This window comes from Alosa sapidissima, chromosome 19 (genome assembly GCF_018492685.1).
Source record: "Alosa sapidissima isolate fAloSap1 chromosome 19, fAloSap1.pri, whole genome shotgun sequence".
Lineage (NCBI taxonomy): Eukaryota > Metazoa > Chordata > Actinopteri > Clupeiformes > Clupeidae > Alosa > Alosa sapidissima.
In genome coordinates, this window is record NC_055975.1 from 1,492,900 (window position 1) to 1,511,502 (window position 18,603).

The 18,603-nt window shown below is 39.5% G+C and overlaps 1 long non-coding RNA gene across 3 annotated transcripts; it reads left to right on the plus strand.

Annotated features, from left to right (window-relative positions):
* The first annotated feature begins 1,651 nt into the window (after window positions 1–1,651).
* LOC121693278 lies at window positions 1,652–18,584 on the plus strand. Of its 3 annotated transcripts, none has more exons than XR_006025449.1 (5): window positions 1,652–1,794; window positions 2,798–2,868; window positions 2,999–3,082; window positions 4,003–4,092; window positions 18,545–18,584. It is a non-coding gene; the product is annotated as an uncharacterized LOC121693278 (long non-coding RNA). The 3 variants fall into 3 exon arrangements; XR_006025448.1 differs by lacking the exon at window positions 18,545–18,584 and adding an exon at window positions 18,081–18,099; XR_006025447.1 differs by lacking the exon at window positions 18,545–18,584 and adding an exon at window positions 17,501–17,532.
* The last annotated feature ends 19 nt before the right edge of the window (window positions 18,585–18,603 follow it).

Here is an 18,603-nt window from a genome sequence, read left to right on the forward strand (position 1 = left end):
GTCCAGTCGCACCTGTTAAAGATTAGTTATTGTGGTGGGCAGGGGGCAACTCACCTTGTGTGTTCTCTGTGCTCCTCTTAGTAGCCTGGATCATCGATGTATGTACACTCAAAAAAATGAAATCTCACTATTGTTCATCTTAATAAATCCTCTTTCGTAGGATTTACAGAACAAAATTAGGTTATAAGATGAAATTGAGTTAGTTGTGTTATTTCAAATCAATAATGCATTTTTGCAGAATAACTTAACATGTTTGCATTGGCTCTACACAACTTTCTTGAACAAAACGCATTTGATTAGGAAATTTGTCCCTCTATGGTTGCCATAGCATTATTTCACAACTTATGAGGACCATGGGAGGTATGTTGAGGACTCGTGAGCATAGACATAATATACATAGACGCCGCATTGGCTGCTGGAAACAAGAAATGCGGCCGCCATCTTGGACCGGTCATACTCCTCATTGCGTTGCAGCAGAAAACACAAGATGACAGCACTGTGCAGCATGTTCCTGCTCAAATCGGCGGACCATACTCGGGGGATTTACTTTTCACAAGTAAGATTTAACATTACCGTACTATTGGTTGTATTTTGTATTTTCGAACAATGTGGCCTGTATCATAGCTACATGTATGACCTTTGCAGCAAAAAAAAACCGCGTGAAAATCTGTTCGGTATTCAGTGAGATATGATTAATTAAGTGTGCTGACAGCTCATTGCACCGGCCAAACAGATTACACTGAGTGGAGTGGATGACCGGTCCAAGATGGCGGCTCCAAATCTCGTCAGCGCTAGTAGGGAGCAGCAGTCGATGCGGCGTCTATGTATATTATGTCTATGCTCGTGAGGACCAAGGGGGCAGGCGAATTCCCGGAAGTAGAAGAATCGATGTAGGCTGGAGGGACCACCTCTCTGCTAACTCCCATAGAAGTCCATTCATTCTAGGATTTTTTTGAAATACCATAACTTCATATAACATATATCCTGTGCTGATATTGTAGCTTTTGTGTAATCAACATAAACACTACAAAGGCAAAACAGACTCCACTACCTCGTCCGTAATGTTGGTTACCCGTAAGAAGAATGGTTAGCTTGTTTGGTTGGAGGGAAGCTAGCTTTGACGTAATCTCTCTTTCGCGCCGTAGGGAGATCACCGTATTGTTTGGATAAGAAGCTCAGTCCACCTTACTGTCTATGACGGTAACTCGTAAGCAAAACCTAGCATACACGACCGTATGTTAAGGTAAAGCATTACACAGAGGCAACCTAATTTAAAAAAAAAAAAAAAAAAAAACGGCAGTAATCATTTCAGAGGTTTTCGATGGATTGACCGTAGGTCGGAAAAGTGGAAAGAAAATAGCTTCAAGGCTATAACTTTTTTGTTTTGTTTTAGCATGACTGTTTTTGAAGATGATCATGTATGGTAGCTTCAACATTAACACGACTTGGTGAGGATGATATTAATAATAATACATAAATAAATGTTTAACTTTGATGACTTTGAAGGCGAAGGAAATGTGAGAAGAATTTCTGTGTGTCTATCACATGAGTTACAAGATTCAGTTCTATGGCTATCGTCACGAAGTTAAGTGTGAGGCTGCGCAGTACTGGGGGGACCAACTGAAAAATCGTTCTATTTGACTCAGTGCCCTCCCATTGAAAACGACGGAGTCTGTTCGTCCATTTCTTTTACTGTCTATGGTGAGGACTCCGCCAGAGACGGTTGAGAAAGTGAAGGTCCGCCATTTTTTCCTCGCTAGCTCATGGAACATTTTTGGATCCTGTAATTGCAAGGTATATATTTGTTGCTGTTCATAGTGTTTTTGTTTTGAGTTTAGCGAGTTTGATTATTAACTTAAATAATCATTTTAGTAGATCTTATGTGTAAGTGTTATGTGTTACTAAACTCGAGCAGCTAATGTTAGCTACTAAATCTGTCATGGTGGCTAGCTGCTAAGTCATCTCAGGCTAGAATTCTATCATGTTTCACAGGTTAGTTTTACTCCCTACTGAAGATAGACAGGGGTGGTGCCTTGATGGGGTTATTTCATATAAAACACAATTGAATGTTCATAGAAGTGCCAAGGTCAGGATGACTTAATGTATTTAACTGCTAAGATAAGATAGCAGCTAACGTTAGCCCCATTCAAACCCTGCCTGGGTTTATGTGAATACTAATAGTTGGATTATCGGAAAAGTTTAATGTTTAAACGTAGGTGCACCCCACTCTGTTCAACCAAATTATCCTTGTGTGTCATTAACAATTAGCGTTGATGCAGACTCTAAAGTCCGTCAAGAAACATTTGAATCATTTTAATGTTCGTGTAGCAAACTCTGCCATCTTGCCAAGTCTCTCTGTAACATTAGCCACGTGTAGCTGCTAGCTGCAATCTTTGAAGGACAGCAGTTGCAGGAACATCAGATTTTTTTTATTTTTTATTGCCATATGCTATCATATCATAGGCTACTTGGCTCTCATCCGGCTTATATATCAGTTAAAAGAGCAAAGCAAATGGCAGTTTCTTGCATGGAAACTTGTCCATTTTAAGCACACACATTTGTTGTCAACCACTATATTTGGGAGCTAGAGGCTGCATACTCCAAAATGTTTGAATGATTTGTTAATCACAAACAAGTAACTAATTAAATCACAAACAAGCCAATCTAATTAAAGGTTTTCTTCCTAGTTCAATTCTATTAAAATGCTCAATTGATTCTGTGATCTAATATTATTATAGTTTTACACATTTTAGTGTAAATTTGTTGAGTTTGATATACTTTCTCTTTCTCCCCACAGGCCTTTATGTGACAGTGCAAAGAGCGCAAGACCGGAGTGTCATCAAGGTCTCATTTATTAAAGTATTACAGGTTAGCTCATGGTCACTTTGGTCGCAGACACCTATACTATATGCTAATTGTAATTCTTTCTGTATTTCCAAATGCTGGGTTGTATTGTTAGTTGTTCTTTCTATCTCCTCTCCCCTCATAACGTTGTCAGAATGTCAGAACTCGACATCATCTGCTCCAGGATGTCTGCTGTGTGTGCGTTGGAAGGGAGGAGATCATGGCTGCCATTGACCAGGTTAGTGAGAAGTTGTTTTGTGCCTCCCACTTTGAAAACCTGTGATCCAATATTAGGCCATGAGCTACCTTACCATGCACCTGCTAACTTTTTTTGAAAGGTCTTACCTTGCTGACATGACATGAATTTGAAAGTTAACATTGACATATTTGGGGTGCACTGCCTGTTTCAACCCCATGAATAGATTTACATTGAAGATCAGTGCGTTCCAAAAATCTCTCAATACATTGGAAATGCATTACCGTAATTTCCCAACTATTAGCAGCGGCTTATACATTGATTTTGCAAAATTCATCAGCTATGAAGTTAATGCACGGGGGCAATTAATATGGTATTAATATAGTTTTGTTTCTTTTAACTTGAATAAAACACTGTCCTGCAGCTTATACACGAGGCAGCTAATACACAGGAAAGTACTGTCTATGAACATGTACTGTCTGTGACGTAGGGGGAGGTGGGACATCTGTCTTTGCATGTTTAATAAGCAGGACATAAGAAAAGGTATGGTTTTAGTGGTGTAATTATCTTTCCCTAAATAAGAAAGACTAATAGGCTTTTCACCTGATTCACCAGGCAAATCAATTAGAAAGACTATTTCTACTAATTTCGGCTGTAATATTGAGGGAAAGCCTACCATTTTCTGAAAGTTTATGTCTGCTATGATTAAACATGCATTGCCACATGTCCCACCTCCCTCTTGAACCAGATATGTTCTTATAATGCATTTCCAATGTATTGAGAGTTTTTTGAAACACATTGATTTTCAAGGTAAATTTATCCATGGACCAGTAACAGGCATTGCATCCCAAAATCCCAATCCCCAAATCTCAAAATTAACATTGGAGGCAAGGTAAACATTAAGATGCTTAATTTGTAAATGTAAGTAAAGTAGTGTTCAATCATATTTCCCTATTTTGCAGAATCATACCATTGGCTTGTTGAGAGCTTGCAACCTGAAAGCACTTGTGTACTTAAATGAAGGTTTTGAGAAACTCATAAAGAAATACCTGGTAAGTGTAAATGAATATAAAAAAAAACAGTAAAGCATTAAAGCAGCGATAGTAGCAGTGGTACGTCTAGTGGCAAGATGGGTATGAATGAAAATGGCTTCTTATATTATTTTAGTACCCATGGACATTTCCTTGTTCATGTTTCGGTGCTTGTAATGTTTTGTTAAGTCTGTCTATATGCATGTTAGAGCAGAATGCATGTTACAGCAGAACAAGTCACCATTGGCCTGTTTGTCACTGACCACGCATAAACCCTTTACAGACAAAGCTTCCTAGTCTGTGTTGGTAAAATCTCACCCAAAGTTTTCATCTTTGGTTAACTAGCTTTTGAGTTAAAAGAAATCATAGACGTTAGAGGGATTTTGGAGAGCAGAGAGTCTAAAGCAATGGTTCAGAGTGAATTTCACCCTAGGGTCATTTGCACGATGACCACGAGCCAAACACACCCCCAGAAGCTTTTTTCCCTTGGTCAAGTTTGCGCTATCAGTCTATGTTTCAGCCCAATGGCTTAGCGTTAGCACTTTTGGAACCAGAAGTGCATCTTGTAAATTACTCCACTAATAATGTCCGGAATATTACCAAACTTCTACAGTAGTACAAAAAGGGTCTAAACATACTCATGCTCATACTCATAAACAACACCTACTGCAACGCTATGTCGACGTCATTTCATGATTTGGGAAAAGCCCGTAAAAGTCCTGGCAGAAAGCGATGCATAAGTTTTATAAATGCTTGTATTTTCACTTGTACGTACACTTATGAGTTTTGCAAAGGACTGTTACAGGCTTTTCACAAGTCACGGAAGTGATGTCGACATAGCTTCTACTCTCTGCTGCTACCACTATCAGGCAAGTGTTATTTAAATAAAATCCTGGTGTAGGCTACTTACAAACTTTCCAATGCCTCGTTTGATGAGTACAGACACTTTTTGTACTACTGTAGAAGTTTGGTAATATTCCGGACATTATTAGTGGGGTAATTTACAAGATACACTTTTGGTTTTTGGAAAGCCATTGGGCTGATACATAGACTGACATAACCCATTCCATACTTTTTTGTGTTTAACTAGGTGGCGCTATACATGAAATGAGTGGTTATGGAATGGGTTGACATGGCCCCTTGAGATCAACATACAAAAAAAAAAAAAAATGGTCCTCCTAAACCCTACGGTTCTCGATATATTCATAGAAAACTGTGTCTGCCCTACCCTCCTTTCGGGGGGTCCAGTCCAGCGGGGGGCTACAGATCAAAACGAAAAACGATGGTTCCATGCTATCCATGTAGGGTTACATGCCCACTAAGTTTCGTGTACCCCGGTCTTTCAGTGTCCCGGGAATCCTTGACGGAAATTTGGACATGCGAAAAAGAGAAAATCTGACTAAACCTATATTCGCTACGCGGCGGTCATAATAAGAAGTTGCCTAGGAAGAACAGTACAGTGCATGCTGTAAAAAGCCTAGGAAGAACAGTACAGTGCATTTTCATGCACTGTAATTAAGCATTAGTTAAGTATTAGTTAAGCATTAACAAACACTTAATTCATCATTATTCATTTGTACCGTAGTTGTACCTTTATCATGAATTCAGTACACATCAGGAATTCATCATTTATAACAAAGGAAAATGCACTGATAACACCTACTAAATAAGACGAGGAAATACATATTAGTTAATCCTTAAAGTGCGTATGTCAGGTTAAAAACATTGAGTTTCAGTTATTAAAATAACTGTAAATATTGTTCTATTGTATTTATAGTTGATTTTTCAAGAAAAATCACTACTCACTACTATCTTGCTTCATGTCCCTTCATTTGTCAAAAATGTTTTTTAACCTGACATACGCACTAATAAAATAATGATTAATTAAGTGTTTGTGTTAACTACGTTAAGTGTTGCTTGTAGGGGCATGGCCTCCCCATTTGGCTCTCCTCCTCCCTCCCGAGTGGCCCCTGACTGCTGGAGGCTGAGCCCGAGGATGCCATGCATGGGCTGTGTGACACTGTCGGTGGCCCACCCAACCCTGCTCGTGTTAATCTGTTATTGGAGTTGCCATCCACCACCGCTGCAGTTTGGGAGCTATTTATCGTCCTGCTCAACTTTGTTTACGGCCACCCGTAACTCACGCCGCTGGCGGACAGGGTCATTTCTCTCTTTTTCCCAGATAAAACTTTTACAGGGGCATCAAAGATAACAAACTGCAAGTAGCGTCAGGGGAGAAAGCAAGAGAGAGAGAGAGAGAGAGGGCTGGAAGGAGGGAAGGGTTGAGGGAAGAAAGCAAAAAGGATTAATAGCCACTTGTAAATTTGTCCAGGGAGGCTCTTTTGCACAGTGCTGAATTTTGCTTGTAGCTATTCATGCAAACACATACACACAGCGCATGTCCCTCTTCACAGCACACATAAAGTGGGGGTGTTAAGAGACAAAAAAAAAACACTTGTGTAAATAGTAGTAGAGAGCTGAGAGAGGAAGTCAAAGGCTGGAGAGAGGGAATGATAAGCAAATAAGATTTTTATTTGTCCTAACATCTGTCTCTTTTTCAAACACCCTTCACCATTTGTTCATAATCACTCACATCAGCTATATGAATAGCCATATGAGAAAGCGTCGGCTGTGTGCCCTTATTCGGGATGAGGGAGTTGGGGGTGATTATTGTTTATTAGGCCAATAAAAAGACACACACAGGCCCGAGCCTTCTTGTTCCCATCTGTGATAATGGCAGCTTAAATATTCAGAGCTGCACTCTCGTAAAATAAAAAGAATAAATAAACATAAACAACATTTTCCTTCAGCAGTCTTGCTTGCTACCACCCAAAAACAGTTTAAGACAATTTTTGAAGACGTGAAAACACCACAAAATATTCTGCAGAGAGACAACACACTGCAGTGAAACACACAGAGACCATAAACTGCAGTCATTATTATTCACAATGAGTACATGTATACAGGAAAGCATTTGTTAATAGCCTACACTGCAATGGTTGTAATTTGTCATCCTATATCCATTTATGTATTGTAAAGGAATTAACAGGTTGTTGTTATTTTCTATGCTTTGCTCCATGCAAGGGGACAGTATATACACTCACAGTGTAGTTATTGCTAGTAAAATGCATTGTTCCAAATGTTTCAGATGTTGCAATGGCAGCAATAAAGATATCTGTTAGATCCATTCATCATCACTGACCAAAGGACTCAAAGGGTGTCTACTGAGAAAAAATTGGATGTTTTCTCTGAATTGAAACCCATATATTTTATGAAGTCACCACTACCTACCAAGTATCAGTTGGAATTACTACCCGATAAAACTAGGCTAAACTTCCAAGAAAGTGTCAGTGGAGCTTTGTGATTTTTTCCACATGTATTTAGTTCTTATTTTTATTCTTTCTGTTTTTAACACAAAGCACCACGCAGGTATCTCCCTGTGCTCCAATCGCCCACCTCCACTTCTCTGCATGGGTGTAATTGGTCCGCTGTGGCCGATCGATACACCGGAAGGGGAAATCATATTTCTCGCTCTCTCCACTCACAAATTCAATTTGGTCCTTAACATTCCACTGGATTTAATTAGGCGCCCATAGTAGCAAATTGCAATTTACATTTTTATAGTTTTTCAAGTTAATTAGCTTGCTCACTCAGCCAGACCATTCTTGTTTATTCTTCCACAAGCTCTGCCTGTCAGGTTTCTGGCTTTTTTTAGAGATTTCCATCTGAAAAATGACTTCGGCTGCCTCCTCAACACCAAAGTTTCCAGGACCTTGTTGTCCTCTGCGTGTGAAAAGTTGTGTAGCGCCCCCTAGGCCTATCTCCTGGTACTAAAGGGCATTCCCGTGTTCTTAAACTAATCCCAGTAAAATATATAGAATTCTTGCTGACCTTCTGTTTAAATGTCTGTTTGTGTGTCTTTACCTGTACTTTGAATAAACTAATAAACTTTTAAATCTTAACCCTGTATACTTACTTGTGCGCAACTGACTTAAACCATATTAACATGAAATAGCATTTACACATGCAATCTATTACCCAATGGTATCTAAGTAAATACTCAGAACTCAGTTATTAAAATATTAAATAAAAATAGAGTTTACTGAATAGAAATATTCAATTTACCAAAAGAATGATTTATCAATATAAACAAAAAAATAAGATACAAATGTATCAATGACGAAAAGTATTCAACAAATACTTTCTTAGCTTATTTAAATCACCTCAAACCTCAAGTTTGGAATATCCACAAAATGTAAAAGAAATCAAAGTGTTTACTCGTACCTCAAAAGCCTCAATAGGAGCTTAGAAACTAGTAGGCTACATTAGCCTCACATTAGCTAACATTTAAAGATGAACTGAACTGAACTGAAAGAATCAACATTGATAATGTGTTGATGACAATTAAAAATAAATGACACTAAAAAATACGTAGCCTTTTTTAAGCAACACCAAAATTGTGTTTGTTAGTATTAGAACGCTGCCCGTTTCAATGACGTCACTGGCATGGTAGGACCAGAGCGGTAGAAAAACAGAGTGGCGACACTCCCATAGGAAACAATGGCGGCGGTTTTTCCTGGCTACTTCGGCGTTATGCAGAGCTCAAAAGTTCCTAACTTTGACATTCACGGCTTTAGCCCTGTTCACTTCCATTTTCTGCCTGATATTGTCAGTGGTAAGTAGATGAAGGTACGACGTTTTTTTCAATTGGCATATGCATTTCCTATACCAACTGCACTAGTAGATACTGGTATTGTTCTTTGAGGTTTTTTTGCTGCTTGTTTAACTGATATTTATTGCTTAAATGTTGACCGAAATTTTAAAGCCAAAAGTTAGCCTGCAAACCTTGATGTGGAGAGAGACTAGCTTAAAGATAATGTTCCTACGTCAATAATGAATTTCAGACAAAACACATTTGGTTAGCCTATTGTAGTAGGGCAACTTTAGATGATAGGTTGGTTGTCAACAGGTTTTTATTATGTTTATAATGATATATTTTTTCAAACCTGATTGCGTTAGCTTACTAGCTTACGTTAGCTAGTCAGCTCATTCACATAGTGTTAACGTTAGACATGCTATGAGGGGGAACACAAACTTTATCTTGATAAAATACATTTCATATAGCATGGTAACTCTATATTCAGATGTGCTGGTTATCAATGGGTTTGTGATTAACGCTCTTCAGGTGAAAAATGGAGGAATTGAATGAGATTATTGTCTTTAAACCTGATATAGATTAGCTTGCTAGATGGCGAGTTTTATGGCGTTATGAACTGAACCATGGGCGGAACATGACATGAAGTAGGCTAGTGTCCAAGACTCGTGAACGAGGGGATTTCAGTTATGAATTTCAGGGGAAGCAGTAGGAGCAAAACCTAGACTATTATAAGTTATTGTTGTTGTTACTGGTGCGTGGCTCTTGTGTCCCTTGCCAGCCCAGTCCTGTGCCACTATCACTGTTCCAAACGGGACAGTGGCACAAGCAGTAGGCGGGTGTGGCACGAGCGTGGTCGTGGGACAGTATAGCGTCTGTAGCCTATAGTAGGAGTTTTTGCTCCAACTGATGATCGGTTTCAGTACATTTAGTTTTCAGTAATTTTACATTTCGTGTTGGTGTTCTTGGTGTAATAATTTTGATTGCATTATCTGCCAAGTAATTTGTCAAATACATAGCGAAGTTTGCATGGAAGAGACTGACGTGACAGGAGGGCATTGCCTTTCATTAGGTCAGTGATCTTGTAAGTAGGACAAATGTCTTTTTTTGGATAACTGAAAAGTGTAGTCAGGTTAATAGGGCATACAGTGGGCATCACTTTCAAATGACCACTTCATTCGCGCATTACGCGGCGTGAAGCTGCATGAAGCTTTAGTACCACTTTCAGCCACTGTGCGTCGCTCTACCACTGTACATCGCTCTGCCTGCGGTCCCTTCTGAAAAAGCAGGATCTACCATTAAACATAATTGTTGCCGAGAGTAATCCCAGCCTACGAATTCAATAACAAAATAAATCATGCATAATTAAACATTACCTCGATTTAGGCTACTTGGGTATGGCTTAAGGCTTGACTACACGGTGGTAACGAAAATCGAAATCTGCTGTCTACATTATTGTCAGTGTTTGGGTTAACGCAACTACGCAAATCAAAACAGTGGTGTGATAATTGAGCCAGTAGAGAAATAACTGTTCAGAATTAATCTGTAGCCTTGGGTAGGCTTCTGCAGAAAACAATGTTGTTGCCGATTTAATACTATCTGGCGACGTTTTTAACAGGCTACGCAATAGAGGCTTAGACAACTATGACCCACGTTTTGGTTTCGTAAATTAATTTGCCCTACTTCTTGACTGCAATGTAGTCAATTGACTGCTTGACATGTCATTTTTATTTTTCTGTACAATAAACAAATACATCTGCTTTATGCCGCAGAATTACATTCATATTTGGAACTTACATAGTCCAATAATGCATCGTTCCACTACGTTAGTGTTTCCCAAAACCATAGTAGCAACGAACGTTCGCAACCACTATCGTAAGTTGTGTAGTTACAACTACACCTCTCGACCTGTGGTAGAATGCTAGAAGCATAGTTTCAGGGATCTTCGTGTCAAAGACGTCACTGACGCCAGTTATTTGTTTGCAAATTAATAATTATAAATATATTTAGGTTTCTAATTGATATTTACACTTCTAACCACCATATATCCATATTTTAAAATGCCCAAGGCAGAAAATACATAAATTAAAAGTCAATTTGCAGCCATGTGCACGTAAGTAAAAGTCACACACTTGCAGATAATAATAAGGTGGTGCGCACTTTTTGACGAGTCAGCTGAGAATATGTAGCCTTTGATTTTCATGGAGGGGGGGGGGGGTCCTTGTTAGTTTACACAAACCAAGCCAAGAAGGCTGATTCTGATTTTGATAATATGATCTGCAGAGGTGGGACCAAGTCACTGTTTGGCAAGTCACAAGTAAGTCTCAAGTCTAAGCAGTCAAGTCCAAGTCAAGTCCCAAGTAAATACAGAGAAGGGCAAGTCGAGTCCAAGTCCAAGTCACCTCAAAGCCAAGTCGAGTCTAAGTCCAAGTCCCAATCTTTTTCAAGTCCTGAACAAGTCATCAGGTGCTCTTCACTTAATAATGCCATTATTAGACTATCGATCATAATTTTAACACATCAATCTAATCTACAGTAAAAATGTTTTATAAATACAGATTAAAATATGTTCAATGGTTTTGTCTTGAAATCTTTTACGATATATGCATGCGCATACCTGTGTAATATACGCATGAGCATACCTGAGTAATCTGTACGAAACGGATAGCTACAAGACACTCATAGCAGCAAATATATATTGTTTTTCCAAATTGCGGTGTCCACTGTAAGGATGAGTAATAATTTGACTGATTGCATTTCACTGTGCTAGGCCACAGATTTGCCTGCAATCAATTTATTAGGCTGTCTGCCAGTGGCGACTCATAAGGGAAGCCAAGGTCATGGTTAATGATTACAATAAATGGTGACGAGAAGAATCGTCACATAGGCTACATTAGTAAATTGCTGCGGTTAAATATTTTACGTTTTTATTAGGGCTGTCAAACGATTAAAAAAAGAACTAATTAATCTCATATTTTGAAATGAATTAATCTATATTAATTGCGATTAAAAAGTACATTTTCTCACTAAAGACTAAAGCTTCTTATATGGCATATTAAATAGAGCATAAATCACAATATTACTGAGTAACCACAAAGGTAAAAGTAAAACACTTCTATTTATTTAAAGGATAATAATGACAAAGTAATTTTGTTTTAAAGTATTCATTTCTTACATACTATACATGTGATGCTGTTTAACTCATTTGTAAAAGGTGCACTGTCACTTTAAGCCCATTGTGTGCCACTGTCCACACGTTCTCCTAATGATGTTTTTTTACCAGCTCCATTCAAATATAGCTATGGCTAGTCCACAAACTCAAACATTGTTTGTGCCACATGTATAGCACAATATTAACAACGATACGCATGATATTAAGTTGGCACAAACAGCTTTCATTCCTTTGGAAATAAAAGCATGTAATGACATGATGCTTGCTAGACATTTTCTGTTTGCAATTAAAAGTGAATTATGAGCCTGGTATAGCCAGTAGCCACCTAGCTACGTGGAATGTGTTTCAATCGGCATAATATCATGTGCTTCATGTAAACGAATTATTGAAGACTTCAAGACTCACCAGTTCCATTACACAAAAGCAAAGACAACTCTTCATATTCTTGTCCATTTGCAGCCTGTCAAAGTGCCCTGGCTCTCACAGTTTATAACAGTAGTGAGTACCAGATAAATCTGCAATTTCCTCTAATTTAGTCTTTGTTTCCTTCATGATTTCCCTTCATAGGCCCACGTTTCTATCCCTTTTGTGCGCGCTGAGACGCGTTCTCAATTAAATGGAGTAGGCCGCTAGCATACGTTCAAGTTGGATCATCGTTATGTAACATGCTGTTGATACATTTTGACATTGTAAACGTTCTCTAACAAAAATGCAAATCAGTTTGCAGTAAAGCTAATATTTATTTATTATTGGTCCTTCCTCTGTCTCTTGGTGCCCTACACACAGTGCGTGATGCGTGGTGGTAACAGCAGCACTGATCACTGTGCTCTGCCTGTTTGTGTCCACTATGTGTATTTTGTTTTTTTCGTTGCGAGGTGAAAGCATCTCTGGGGTGACTGGTCCACGATCAGGAAATTCATTTTTTGACTCGAGACCTGTCAAGTCATTACAAGTTAAAGAGGCAAAGTCCGAGTCAAGTCTCGAGTGAATAGTATTCAAGTCCAAGTCGAGTCGCAAGTCATGCCGAATTTTATCAAGTCGAGTCTGAAGTCATTAAAATCATGACTCGAGTCTGACTCGAGTCCAAGTCATGTGACTCGAGTCCACATGTCTGATGATCTGCACAAAAGATAAACTTAGGTAAACAACGATGGCAATATTGTTGTCAACGTCTTAACCCAGATTCAAACTCTTGGACAGGGGACCGGTGACTCCTGTGCAACGGCGGCTGTCATCTGCCGGCCTTAACGCAATGCGCTACAGAAGTATGTGCAGGTGCCGGTTAACGTGCTACTAAACGTCATTAACCACCTTAGTCCAGACTACTGAAGTTTGGAAACTATCATGGTCCAAACTTACAGTAAGTACGACAGTTTTGGGAAACAGTCGTAACTTACATGTTGGTTAGTTGAACGATGCATCCTGTTAGTAAAAAGCTAACCTCCGTAGTTGTACGGGAAACGCCCCCCAGATCAGCTTGTAGGCCATTAGCAATCTGTTTATTTTATTTTATGAAGCCTACACAGTATATCACATGCCACATTCTCACTTTCAATAGACAGGTGCAATAGCCATTGGTCAAGTATTGAGTATAAAGCAATTAAGATAGTACCCTATACAAAAAGTACTTCATACTATTCGTTTCGTTAAAACGAATAGCATTTTGCAACTTGACAAAACACTGGATTAAATATCGTAGGCACAGGAGAAAACCTGTACATCCATTGGCCCGTGGGGAGATCACATGCCAGTTGCCTCTCCCTTCAGTATGACTTGTTCGGCTGTGAGCTTGTTTCGCCAAAAAAAAAACCTATTGCAGATATCAATGCGTCTTTGTTCATGGGTTTGGCCTCACAGCAGAGGCTTAGACAACTATGACCCACGTTTTGGTTTCATAATTTGCACTACTTATTGACTGCAATGTAGTCAATTGACTGCTTGACAGGTTATTTTTATTTTTCTGTACAATACACAAATACATCTGCTTTATGCCGCAGAATTATGCACTTGGATAGCCTATAGAACGGGCACATTTTGGAGAGAACGCACGCAAGAATCTGTAGGCTATTTGTGGCTGGTTACCAGCAAACAATGTTTAATGCATTAACTCAAGACGTCAAACATTTTCTAAACAATACAAACAGAAAGGATGCAGCAGGCAGCAAATGTAGAAGAGTCATTTCCAGTGGAAGAACAAAATGCTGAATGAAACCCAAATTTATGAAGGCATATCTGGCAAGTTGTTATTTTTTGAAGACGTAAATGGTTGGGCTATAGGCCTAGTTTGCAAGAAGGAGACATAAAGCGTGAGCATGCCACACTATCCACAGCTGTGGTAGCGGGGGTAGGAGGATTACTGTTAGTGCAGGATTTATATAAAATTCTTCAACAGAAGGCCTGCCTTGAATGCAGGCTTGTGGTTTGCACAGCCTACAGTAAGTAGGTCTAGTGAGTTAGGAGTCCTCTAGACTTCTTTTCAGCTATCTCAGAGGTGGAAAGTTGCGTTCGTTGGGGGCAGGGCCGGGTTAACAATTCATAGACCCTTGGGAACAAATGTCTGATGGCCCCCTCTGCCCCCCAGCCAACGTGAATCGGGCGGTCAGTTAATAGGCCTATCGTGAAGATTTGTATTGCCATTTAAGGCACGAGCGCATCTGTGAGGCCAAGCCTCACCAAGTAGCCCGTTTGTTTACAACTAACATTACATTTAATTAAATTGCTTATAGGCTATGCCGAAATAGTTTCAACATTTTGAATATCAGTGTCAGGTGAATTAGGAAATGCCTTATGGCTGAAAGCTGCTTGGGATCCCCCCTGTCAAGCAATAACCATACAAAAAGTTAAAAACAGATGACATGATGCGCATCACTGACATAATGCGCAAATAATATAGCCTAGATATTCCAATATATTCGAATACATGTGTTTATTTTAGAGGGGATATTCGAACGTCAATTTTGAGCAATTTTGACAGCCCTAGTCCACTGTAGGCTACGCCAATCGTCTATTAACACCTTCCACTAACCCCGGTGAGTGGGGGTCGCTATAATGCGTGTGAAATAGCACCATTGAGTAGCCTATGCGAAATAGCCTTAAAATCGTTCCGGTGTTGTGTGCGTTCTGGTTTCTCCACCTACTGGTTTCCTTGCGCGTGCATGCGCTGCAGCAGTTGTCAGACATTCACAAACAAGTTGTTTTAAGCGGTTTGAAGTCGCTTTTCATACGCCATGAGTGCTCGGCTACATTACAGCCACTCGGACAAAAGACATGTAAAAAATATATGTTTTGAAAACTAGCATTAAACTGGATTCGATCCCGCAAAAGCAACACACGCGTGACTCTCTCCATCCTGATTCCCTACTCTTTGAGCCAACTAATATGTTACGCGAATCAATTAACTATTGTAGGCTACCATTAAAGGGGAACTTGGCAACTATTTCAACGTAATAAACCCGTTTAGAAATCATTCGGATGGTTAAATGACCTGTTCCGGTGAAAATGGTGACTTTCCCCGCGGCGCCTAGCGTCCCCAGGCGGAAAACCAACCTTGCAACATTGAGACTTACCGTCCCGGAAAGAGAAGTGAGAAATAAGAAACTCGTTTTAAATCGTGTTTCTTACCTTGTAACATCCACATAGTTCTGCCAAACTTATGCTAACCGTTCGCTAGCTTGTAAACAAATCCATGTGCTTTATCGTTACCTTTTCCCACAGTTTGAAATAGCATAATGCACAATTTCTCCAGCAGAGGGGGAAATCCTGCCAAGTTTCCCTTTAATTAATAATGTAGGCAACACCCAGGTAACATGTTGTCCAGGCTATCTGAAACAAGGGGTTGCCTCTCATCTACAACAACTGGTTACGTTGGGCTGCTACAGTCGTCAGTGCACTGTGCACAGTAGGCCTATGCTACTCTTTGTGGTTGATCAACTAAAAATAAAAGATGTATTTGGTGATGACGTTATTGTAGGCCTAGTAGACCTAAATTCTGAGAAATTAAATGGTACAAGAAACGATCTACATAGCGCACCAGACCGCGATGTCTTCAAGGGTTGAATGAAGGGAGTTTGCAAAAATTAGTGTATTTTTCAAGTCAATAAACTTAATTAAATTCTTAATTTTCGAATGTCTCAGGCGCTCAGACAAGGAGTTATAAGTTAAAGGCAATACCATTTGTGTCACCTAATGCAGTTCAGTGAATTAGCAAGATACCATCAGAAGGCAACAATCATAAAGCACAGTGCGCGCGCGCGCGCTCTCTCCCCTGCGCATAAAGCTGTCTGCGTGTTGTAGGCTAGATTTGCGACCACCTATGTTATAGATGTTCTATGAGGTACCAGTGTTTAGCTGTGTCACAAAACAATAAGCTTTGTCAGACTACTTTTAAAATGATATTCAGGGCTATATACATTTTAAACATTCGGTGCCGAAGACCCGACAAAGCCTTGCGTTAATTCTTCAGTTGGGAAGTGTCAGGAATTTTCATACGAGAGACGCTCTCATTGGTGGTTAGTATATGAAGTAGGGAATTGACAGCAACATATCCAATCACATTATGAGAGATGCTGAATTTAACATAAACTGCGATGTTTGATTTTAAATGAATGTAAATTTAGCCGGGACTGTAAGCCGTCACACGTGGGTGCTCGATGTTTTCAGTGGGTGCCCGAGAGACGGAGCATCCACGGTATCGGCGCCTATGACAAGCGTATCTCGCGGTTGCATCCATTACAAACAAACATGCAATGTGAACGTCTGGGATTGGGAAGAGCACTAAATGCTCTACTGAATAAGCACGAAGTCAAACCTTTAAATGAAAAACACTCTTTAATAATCAAAAAAATAAACCGCTAATGAAGTAAACTTGTGACCATCAAAAATCGTTTATCGCCTGTAACTCCGTGATAACAGGACGTAACAGGAAGGCATTTGGCTGAGCAACGGAGGTTAATATGCTCTATATTTTGTCCAGATGATGTCTGTCTATCATCGTTGCACTCGAAGAAAACCAGAATGTTTCATTTGTCCTGCGTTTCTTCTACGGCTGCAAACGGGATTCACTCGCAGTTAACCAAATATTTCTTTATTAGGGCAGGGCAGGCATATTTCTGGCTATTAAATTATTTCTAAACCAGTCTGCTAAAGTTTGTAGTGAAGTCTGTGTAGGGTTTTCCAGGCTCCATTTCTTTTTACGAGACACCCTGCTCACTTGAGCCATCTACCGGTTGTTTGGGTTGTTGCAGCGTCACACTGGGAAAATACAAATTAAAGTCGCGTGATACCGCGTGATCCCACGCGTGGACCGCGAGTGAAGCTGGCCAAGTCGAAGCACTGCCCACTGTAGATCACTCTGAAAGTAATCCCCAACAAAATCATTCTTCATGTTATTGTTATAGTTTTGTGTGGACTTGTGGCACCCCCAACCAGCCTTGCAAATGGTTGGCTGTGTATGGGTATGTAAAACCCTTGCTGGCCTCTTGCTGGAGATGGCCTCTTGCTTAGGTTTCTGCTACTTACTTAATGTGTTGTCCCAAGTATACACCGAGTGTTACCTGCTTTGTTCTCTCCCTCCATTCTCCACTGTGCCTGTTCTGCTTATCCAGGACCAAGGATGCAGAGGACAAGAAGGGTGTGCGATATATGACTGGAATGGTCAGATAAGATAAACATAAAAAATTAAAGGACAAGTTCGGTATTTTACACTTAAAGCCCTGTTTTCAGATAGTTTATGATTAAATAGAACGTTTAAGATTGAAATTTGGGCACATGCTGCCGTCCTGAGAATTTTCGGTTTCTGTGGTAGCGCCCCCCCTCCTCCATAACGCTGCCATAGGTGCACTGGAACAATCCTTCCTAAAACGCATTAAACTTTCGTTTAGAAAGACGTGAAACTCACCGAGTGGAAACTAGCCTACGTTTTGACAATGTAAGTAAAGTATGTAGCGTGATACAGGCAAATGTAGGAATCCAGTTCAGCTCATGTCCAGCAAGGAAACAAACGTTCAATGTTAGAACTACCAAAGAACATATTTTAGATCGATGTTGTAAACTAATTATACTCGCACTATATAATTGACACTATAATGTAAGCATGCTAACACGTAATAACACACGTTTTTGGTTTGTTGTAATGTTTCCCGTTCAATAACGCACTCACTGCACTCGCCATGTTATTTCCCATAGACAATCGACGCCAGGAAGTTGGATGGATACGGAAGTTAGGAGGCGGGACTTATTCTGGAGAGGTCTATTCCATGCATACAAAGGTCATACAATGAAATATATATTACATGTTACACTATACATTTTACTTTACCAATGAAATATTTTAAACAAAAACTCTTAAAATGAATTTAAACACATAGCCTACATGAATTAAACAGAATGGTGTATCAAACTTCAACTCCCATAATCCCTTTCACTTACCCAAAATCAATGGAATGGAATTATATAACTTCAAGATCATTTTAGTTCTAATGAGCAATTATGAACTTTATTTAATCTAAGTTTAGCACTTACTTATTTAACTTAAATGCTTTTTAGCACTGCGCTACAGTTGAAAAGGGCATAATGATGTTTGGCCAAGTATCTATTATTAATCTCTTCATTAAATTCAAATTATCCTCTGCTTCTCTTCCTCCTCTCAGTCTCTCTTTCTTTGTCCCTCCATCTCTTTCCTTCCCTTGATCTCAGTGTTCTTCTCCTT